The sequence below is a fragment of the Artibeus jamaicensis genome, unplaced genomic scaffold (assembly GCF_021234435.1).
Source record: "Artibeus jamaicensis isolate MK-2021 breed Jamaican fruit bat unplaced genomic scaffold, CSHL_Jam_final contig_1132, whole genome shotgun sequence".
Lineage (NCBI taxonomy): Eukaryota > Metazoa > Chordata > Mammalia > Chiroptera > Phyllostomidae > Artibeus > Artibeus jamaicensis.
In genome coordinates this window covers 7,043,471-7,053,317 of record NW_026521221.1, presented here as the reverse complement: position 1 = coordinate 7,053,317, position 9,847 = coordinate 7,043,471, and positions in this window count along the sequence as shown.

Here is a 9,847-nt window from a genome sequence, read left to right as displayed (position 1 = left end):
GGCATAAAAATCTTTACAGAACTTGCTCATTTTTTTTTTAACTTGAACTTATTGGGGTGACATTGGTTCACAAAGTCATACAGATTTCAAGTGTACAACTCAACAAAACACCATCTGCACACATCTGAATCCTGTGCCCATCGTCCAAAGCAAATTCTCTTTTTGTCCCCATGTATCTCCCCTTTGCCCACCTCCACCTACCCCCCGCCTCCTTTCCCTCTGGCTATCAGCACACTATTGTCTGTGTCTACTATGGGTTATACATACATGATTCATATGTTCTCCAGCTGATCCCTTCTTTCATCCAGCCCCTTGACTCCCCTCCACTCCGACCGCTGTCAGTGTGTTCTCTGCATCCATACCTGTTTCTATTTTGTCAGTGTATGTTGTCCATTAGATCCCACGTGTAAGTGAGAGCATATGGTATTTGTCTTTCTGTGACTGGCTGATTTCACTTAGCATGATAATCTCTAGGTCCATCCATGCTGTTACAAAAAGTAAGATTTCCTTCTTTTTTATGGCTGAGTAGTGTTCCATTGTGTAAATGTACCACAGCTTTTTTATTCATTCATCTACTGATGGGCATTTAGGCTGCTTCCAAATCTTGGCTACTGTAAATAATACTGCAGTGAACATAGGGGTACATATATTCTTTCAAAATTAGAGTTTCAGGTTTCTTCAGATATATTCCCAGAAGTAGAATAACTGGATCAAAAGGCAGTTCCATTTTTTATTTTTTGAGGAAACTTATACTATTTTCCACAGTGGCTGCACCAGTCTGCATTCCCACCAACAGTGCACTAGGGTTCCCTTCTCTCCACATCCTCGCCAGTACTTGTTTGTTGATTTATTGATGATAGCTATTCTGACAATCAGGAGGTGATATCTCATTGTGGATTTAATTTGCATTTCTCTGATGATTAGTGACATTGAGCATTTTTTGTATGTCTATTTGCTATCTGTATGTCCTCTTCAGAGAAGTGTCTATTCAGGTCCTTTGCCCATTTTTAGATTGGGTTGTTTGTCTTCTGGTGTTGAGTTGTATAAGTTCTTCATAAATTTTGGAAATTAAACCCTTATCAGGTGTATCATTGGCAAATATATTCTCCCATTCTGTGGGTTGCCTTTTCATTTTTAGTTTGATGTAGTCCCATTTGTTTATTTTTTCCTTTATTTCCCTTGCCCAAGGAGATATATTGGCAAAAATATTGCTACGAGAAATGTCTGAAATTTTACTGCCTGTTGTTCATTTCTAAATCAAGTATTTTCTTGTTTGATAGGATGGTAACTACCCAGGTGATCCCATATCATTACTTAATTATATAAATACTTCTGTTGTAATTTCCAGATATATCTCTCCCCAACTTTTTTTCACTGATTGATAGTATTAGCTTTATTCTTACTGCTTTTTATGGATAGGACACCTTTGACATTGAGTGGGCCTCTGTGGTCCTCAGACACTTGGAGGAAGCCAGACACTAACAGTCATCTGGCTCTGGACCAACCTTGCAAGCTGCCATCTCTGCCTGGGGGTCAGGTGCCAGACCTCACTCCTCTTGCAAGGTTATGAGATGGCTTTCAGCTAAATGGATAGATTAAAAAAAGAAAAAGATTAAAAATATTTTTTACTTTTAAGTCATCTTTTAATTTTTGAGTTACCATTGACATACATTATTTTATTAATTTCAGGTGTACACCGCAGTGATTAGACATTACATAAATTACTAAGTGACCATCCAATAAATTTCACACCTGTAAGGACACCATACATAATTATGAAAATAGTATTGACTATATTTCCTGTGCTGTATTTTACATCCTCACGACTATTCTGTAACTGCCAGTTTGTGCTTTTTTTTTTAAGATCTTATTTATTTATCTTTAGAGGGGAAGGGAAGGAGAGAGAGAGAGAAACATCAATGTATGGTTGCTTCTCGTGCATCCCCTGCTAGGAACTGGCCTGCAACCCAGGCATGTGCCCTGACTGGGAATCGAACCTCGATTGTCTGGTTCGCAGGCCTGCGCTCAATCCACCGAGCTACACCAGCCAGGGCCCAGTTTGTGCTTTTTAATCCCTTCACCTTTTTCACCTGTCACCCCCAACTCCAGTTCCATCTGCAACCATCAAAATCTGTATCTATGTATCTATGAGTATGTTTCTGTTCTGCTTGTTTATTTTATTTTTTAGATTCAATTATTTTTTAAATTAATTAGTTTATTTTTGGAGAAGAGAGGGAGAGAAATATCAATGTGAGAAAGTAACATTGATCAGTTGCCTCTCCTATGTGCCCGACCAGGGACCAAACCCGCAACCCAGGCGTGTGCCTTGACTGGGAAGTGAACCAGTAACCTTTCACTTTGCAGACTGATGCCCAACCAACTGAGCCATACTAGTCAGGGCTAGATTGGATTGTTGAAGATATGTATTACTGCCATTTTATTGTTCATTTAACCTTTTTTTTCTCTCTGTTCATATTTTTTATCTTCTTAAAGAAGACCCTTTAACATTTCATGTAATACTGGCTTGTTGGTAATGAACTCCTTTAGCTTTTTCCTGTCTGGGAAGCTCTTTATTTGTCCTGTGATTCTAAATGGTAGCTTTGCTGGGTAGAACAATCTTGGTTGTAGGACCTTGCTTTTCTTATTTTGCATATTTCTTGCCAATCCCTTCTAGCCTACAGAGTTTCTGTTGAGAAATCAGCTGACAGTCTTATGGGAACTCCCCTCTAGGTAACTAAATTCTTTTCTCTTGCTGCTTTTAAGATTCCCTTTGTGTTTAACCTTTGGCATTTCAATTTTGATGTGTCTTGATGTGGGCCTCTTTGGGTGCATCTTGTTTGGGACTCTGTGTGCTTCCTGGACTGTCTGTTTCCTTCACCAAGTTAGAGAAGTTTTCTGCCATTTTTTCAAATAGGCTTTTAATTTCTTGCTTTCTCTCTTCTTCTGGCACCTCCACAATATGTGAACATTGGCACATTTAAAGTTGTCCCAGAAAGTTCATTGACCATCCTTATAACCAGTGTTTTGACTCTGCATCTACTACATTGCTTGTCTCCATTTTATTTAGCTCCTTTTCTGGAATTTGTTCTGTTCTTCCATTTGGGCCATGTTTCATTTGTCTCCTCATTTTGGCAGCCTCACTGTGTTTGTTTCTATGTATTAGGTAGAGCTGCTACATCTCCCAGGCTTGGTAGAGTGGCCTAATTTAGTAGGTATCCTGTAGGGTCCAGGGGCACAGCCTCCCTGATCACCCAAGCTGGGTGCTGGAGGGGTATCCATGTGAGCTGGGTACACCCTCCTCTTGGAGTTGAGCCGTGATTGCTATTGACACATCAATGGGAGGATCTGGCTGCAAGGACTGGCTATGATCACCAACCTCCAACCACTGTGGAGGATCAGCTGTGCAGGGGCCCTCCCCACAGAGCAGGACTTACTTCAGCAGGGCTCTGGTGCCCACTGAGTTCACTTTTTGAATGTATCACTTGTAGAAGTGACTGACATGGTCTGAAATTGTCTGCTGGGTGCACTGGCTCTCAGGCCTCCCAGGAGGTACAGGCCAAGGTTAGTTGTCACCTATGTTCCATCCAGGGCCACCCAGCAAGAGCTACAAAGCCATATGCGGATGGCTGCTACTTGTGCTGAGCTTGGAGGTGCCCAGGAGAGGCCAAACTGTGAACCTAGGCCCGCTGCTGTTAGTACCCAGCCTGGAGCCACTTTGTGAGGAGTATGGGGCTTGCTGAGGCCAAATGCTGCTTGTTTGAAAGACTTTAGGAAAATGTAAAGTGTGAATTAAGATGAGCCATTTGTATGAAAAAGCCACTGGAAACAGCTTGGGTGGGCCTGAAAGTTGGGTGGGGCAGGACCTCAGGGAATCACCAGGGCAGGGCAAAAAGTATGAGCTGGGTTAATGGAGACTCAGATATGGCACTAACTGCTGGCTGTGTGGGACTCCGAAAAGGAACAGTGGCCTCTGCCAGCATTTCCGTGAGGAAGAGAGCTGCCCCCAGCTCTCACCTTGATGCCCGATAATTCAGTTCCTCCCCATATGCCTCTGGTGCCCTTTTAACTACTACCCCAGTGTTGAAGCTCAGAGCAACCAAGTCCAAGTAAGTCCTTGTGTGGACCTTTAAGAGGAACTGCCTTGGACTCCAGAAGCCCTCCATCTCCCTCAGCCTCAATCCCTGCTGGTTTTTACAGCCAGAAATTATGGGGATTTCTCTTCCTGGCACTGGAGCCCTGGGCTGGGGGTGGGGTCTGGTGTGGGGCTGGCACCCCTCATTCTTCAGAGAAGACCTCCGCAGCTGAAATGTCCCTCTTGATTTTTATTTGCACACATGGGCGTGGGACCAGCTTATTCCATGTCTCTACCCCTCCCTCCAGTCTCATTATGGCTTCTTTAACTCCCTACATGTAGGACTTTCATCACCCAGATTTCAGTTCGTTCTTTACTTTTTTTTAATCCTTTCTTAAGGACATGGTTATTGATTATAGAGAGAGGGGAAGGAAGGGAGAGAGAGAGAGAGAAACATGTTGTAAGAGAGAAACATCAATCAGCTGCCTCATACGCACTCTGACGGGGGACCAGACTGAATCCGCAACATAGGCATGTGCCCCAACCAGTAATCAAACTCACTTTTCAGTTTAAGGGACGATGCTTTGACCAGGTGAACTGTACCAGCCAGGACTCTTTAGCTGTGCTTTTGATATGGTGGTAGGAGGAGGCATGTACTGCCTTTACCTATACCTGTACCACCATCTTCAGAGGTTCAAAAGATTAAGATTTTTCTTCTCCCAGCATGATAAACAAAAATTATTCTTCCATATATATTTTGGGATTAAACCTTTGCCCAGTGTATCATTGGCAATTGTTTTCCCATACAGTCAGTTCCCTTCTCATTTTGGACAAGGGTTTAATCTCCAAAATACATAAAGAACTCATATGACTCCACACCAGGAAGACAAAAAAATAAATAAATAAATAAACAGGCAAAGGACCTGAACAGACACTTCTCCAAGGAGGCCATACAGAGGGCCCAGAGACATGAAGAAAATCTCAGCATCACTAGCCACAGAGAGATGCAAATTAAAACCACAATGAGATACCACTTCACACTGGTCAGAATGGCCATCTTAAACAAATCAACAAACAACAAGTGCTGGCGAGGCTGTAGAGGAAAGATAACCCTAGTGCACTGTTGGTGGGAATGCAGACTGGTGCAGCCACAGTGGAAAACAGTATGGAATTTCCTCAGAAAATAAAAAAATGGAACTGCCTTTTGACCCAGTGATTCCACTGCTGGGAATATATCCTAAAAATCCCAAGTTACCAATTCAAAAGAACTAATGTACCCCTATGTTCATAGCGGCACTGTTCATGACAGCCGAGTGCCAGAAACAGCCTAAGTGCCTGCCCATCACTAGATAAACGGATTAAAGAGCTGGTGCATTTACACCATGAAATACTACACAGCAGAAAGAAAGAAGGAACTCCCACCTTTTGTGACAGAATGGCTGGGACTGGAGACTTATGCTAAGTGAAATAAATAAATAAATAAATAAATAAATAAATAAATAAATAAATAAATAAATTTGTCTTTCAGTTGGTGAAAGACAAATACCATATGATATCACTTATAAGAGGAATCTAAAAAACAAAATAAACTAATGAGCAAAACAGAACCAGAGGCATGGAAACGTGGAACGGACTGACAGCTGCCAAAGAGGAGGGAGGGGGTAGGAGTGGTGGAAAGAAGGGGAAGGAACTAATCAAAGAACGTGTATGAATAACCCATGGACATGGACAATGGTGTGGGGATTGATTGGGGGCGGTGCTGAGTGGAGGAGGGCAAAGGGGGAAAAGTTGGGACAGCATAATAGAGTAAATAAGAAAAAATTTAAAAATAGAAATGATTCTTTCTCCATAACAACAATTTAAGGAAAAAATGCAATAAGGTCTCAGAACACTCTTCCAAAGACTAGTTGGATCATAAGATGGTTAGGGAATACTTCTGTACCAGAAAATAGTGTTTCTGTAATTCAGGCAAGATTTTAGCCTTGCCTTTTCTCTCCTTTCTTTTTATTTTCTCTCTAAGGAACACGAAATTTTCATATGAGAAAGTGGGGAGTTGATTTAGAGGAACCAACAAGGAACTGAAGGACTGAGAGGCTGTTAGCCCCGCACGAACACCTGGGTGAGGCGTGAGGCGGTCCCAGATCTCTGCTTGCCTTCTCGCTTAGCTCTTCGTAGAGACAGGTTTCCACTGAAGGCGGGCCAAGAAGTTGTAACTACGGTTTCTTAATGGGGTTAGAGGTGACGATTTAAGTGATGGCTCTAAAAAAGGGTAAAACTCTATTTACCAAAGACAAATTTGATATTAGTTCCCAAATCTAACTTATTAATATAGATTTACCTTAGGCTATTTAAGTGGCACTAAAGTTGAAACAAGAGTGTTGGGTGCTGTCTTTATCTGTCTTGTGGCTTACTGTGTGATCATAAATAAGTCAAATGGCCTCTTTGTGTTCCAGTTCCTTTTCAGAATTTGGACCAACTGTAGGAAAAATAGTATTGGCCAAAGATACTGATCTGTTTCTTTTGACCCTTGAAACTCCCAAGAAACTCTAGTTAGGACTTCCTCAAATTAGTAAAATTTTTGAGTTGAGTGTCTTTCTTTCTTTCTTTTTAAAAAGATTTTATTTATTTTATTTTTAGACAGAGGGGAAGGGAGGGAGAAAGAGAAAGAAACATCGATGTGTGTGGTTGCTTCTTGTGTACCCCTTACTGGGGACCTCGCCTGCAACACAGGCATGTGCCCTGACTGGGAATTGAACCAGTGACCCTCTGGTTTACAGGCTGGCACTCAATCCACTGAGCCACACCAGCCAGGGTGAGAGAGCCTTTCTTATCATCCCAAACTTTGTTCCTTCCCCATGTCCTTAGTGAACATAAAGTTAGAGCAAATGGATCAATATTTATTGCTAAATCTTAGAGGCAGGGAAGGACAATTACTAACAAGGGCAAAGAAGTATAATTTGGTATATCCAGAGAGGGGGCTAGGTTGGAGCCAGGGAGATAAGCTAAGTGACCATCACTGTTCCCTTCCAGTGCATGTCCTCATCATCCAGCGCTTGGCGAGATCGGTGCTGGAATGGCATGGACTTGCATCCAGTACCTGCTCCAGAAATAGGCTCTAGATACAGGCATAGCAAGTAAACAAATATCCTACTGTCTGTTGCTGAGGCGTGTCCCTCCCAGGCAGGCCTGCCCAGGAGGGCTGTTGCTGGAGGGAAGACTTTCCAGAGCTACTCCTCAGCCCTGCCTCGGAGTGAGTCCCCAAGGCTGGGAATAGCTCCAGTCATGTGAGACAATATTTTCCTGAAAATTCCCAACTCTTCCAACCAGTTTTGGCCCTACTTCAGTTATAGCATTCAAGACAGGACACTGCCATAGCAACTTAGGTTTGTGAGAGGGCTGTTTACTTGAACGCAGAAGGGGGTTATGGAAGGCACAGAGTCATTCGCCTAACCAGTATTTGTTGGACCCCTACCGCACTTCAGGCTCTGTGCATGGTGGTGAATAAAATAAAACCACCTCTTTCCACATGGAATGACAGAGGGGAAGCTACAGCCTAGCTAATTAGCGCTGTAATCATTACCATTGCAGACCGTAGGTGTAAGCACAGGGTGCTTTGGGAGCATATAGAAAGGAGATAGGAGCACCCTAGGAAGGTCAGAGTGGTAGGTAGGAGAGAGGCCATGTTGGAAGGCTGAATCCAGAAGAAATGAATAGCAGGGAGAATAAAGGGGTAGAGCATGGAGGCAGAGAAAAATCCTAGAAGGGGAGAACAGCATAGACCAAGGCCCAAAGACAACAGAAAGTTTAGAGACTAGATATTGGTGCAGTGTAGCTGGAGCATAAAGGATGAAGGAGGAAGCGTCAAAAGGTGAGATTAAGAATTAGCAAACAGGTGTGAAGGGCTACAAGAGCCATGTTAAGGAGTTTAAAATCTATTGTGGGAAAAGCAGGGAGCTAAAGGAGTCATTTTAGGAAGGACAATGACAGGATCAGATTTTCATCTAGAAAGGTGGGTATGGCCGCCAGGGGTTTGATGGGATTAAATTGATTTGAGGAACACAAATTCATACTTGCCAATGATATGTCTCCATGGAATAACACAATTAGAAGGCTCGTGGTTTTCCCTTTCTTATTTTTTAGCTTGATTTCTTGGAAGTTAATTTTTTCACTATTACAGAACAAATAGAACCATGGGTGGCAGGTTATATTTCCCAAAGACGGTCGCATCACTGTGTTACATCCCACACTTTCATTTTACAGGGTGATGAGGACACTCCTCCCCTGAGATGTTAGGTCGATCTTTTCTCCCCTTGAACCTGAGTAGATCTATGTAACCGGCTTGCTAATCGAGTACAGAATAAATAATGTGACTTCTGAAGCAAGGGCATACAAACGAACATCCCACCTGAGTTCTCTCTCTCTCGACATGCTCCTTGGTAGTTCGGAACCAACAGGTAAGAAGCCTGGCCACCCTGAAGCCACGGTGTGAGGGAGGCCACACAGGCAGAGGTGCCCCTAGCTCAAGTCTTCCCACCAAGAGATCAGGCATATAAACGATTCCCAAGGGCTCAGGCCCTCGTCCGGAAGCTGCCCCAGCTGTCTCTGCAAAGCCCTGAAGATTCATGAACAAAATAAATTTCCCGGTTTGGGCCACTTTGGGGTTGGTTTGATACTCAGCAGTAGATAACTGATACACCGTGACCCAAGTTTCAGATTTTACGTATTTCAGATTTCAAGTATTTGCATTCCTTCTGGTTTCTGATGGTCACAGAATTTCTATCCTCGACTGGATGCAGTAAGGAGAGGAGGAACATTGGATGCAGGGGACCAGCTGTGAGGTGCTTACTGTTGTCTGAGAAAGAGATGCCAGTGACGTGAAGACTTCTATTTCTACGTAGGATGTGGAATACTGCAAGAAAATACCGTTCCCATCCTAACAATGAGAAATAGCCAATAATCTACAAAATCACAGCCTTTCTTGAGCCCTTAGAAAGCTGAGGTCACAAGGCAATCAAGTGAAGCCTCTTTGAGGGGAGAGAGGGACACATGACCTGTTTCAACTTCAGCAGACCACGCAAGAAAGGCGGCTGTGGTACGAGCGGGTAAGAAGAACCTAGCAAAGGTGTAACACGATTTTAAAGCTTACACGTGGGCTAGCATGCAGAGGGGAGTTTGTACTCACAGGCAAACTTTTTCTCCACAGGACTCCCCTGAGGTTCATGAGAAAAAGTGGGAGCAGGGCAGGAACTGGCAGAGAATTTCCTCCTTGGTGGTGCGAGCGTGTGGGAATTGATGAAGGCAGCTGCCAGGGGGAATGAAGAAACCTCAGCTGCTTCCACAATCCTCTCTCTTGTAAGCAAAAGCCTTAAACCAGTGGGGGAGGGCAAATTCTTGCTTCCTGAGAGGAATAAAAGCAAAACTCAACTGCTTCTAGGGGGTGGGGTAAAAAGCTTCTTGCCCCACTTGAACACGGGCAAAGATCCATTGCTTCTGGGGTCAAGGGAAGAGAAGCAAAACCCCTCTTCCCTAAGGGGAGGAGCAGGCAGCTGTTTTGGACTGAAGATTCAAGCAAAGGTCTACTTTTGGGGGGGAAAGAGAGCAGGAAATTCTGGCCATCCAAAACCAACCCTAGAGCTAAGGCCGAGTTTGGCTGCCACAGGGAGCAAGGGGCAGAGATACTGAGAAAGCCCCTTTCCTGAGGCTCAGGAGCACAGGATCAACCTCAGACTGAAGCTGAACCAGGATGACAGACACACACCGCCCCCACCCCACCCC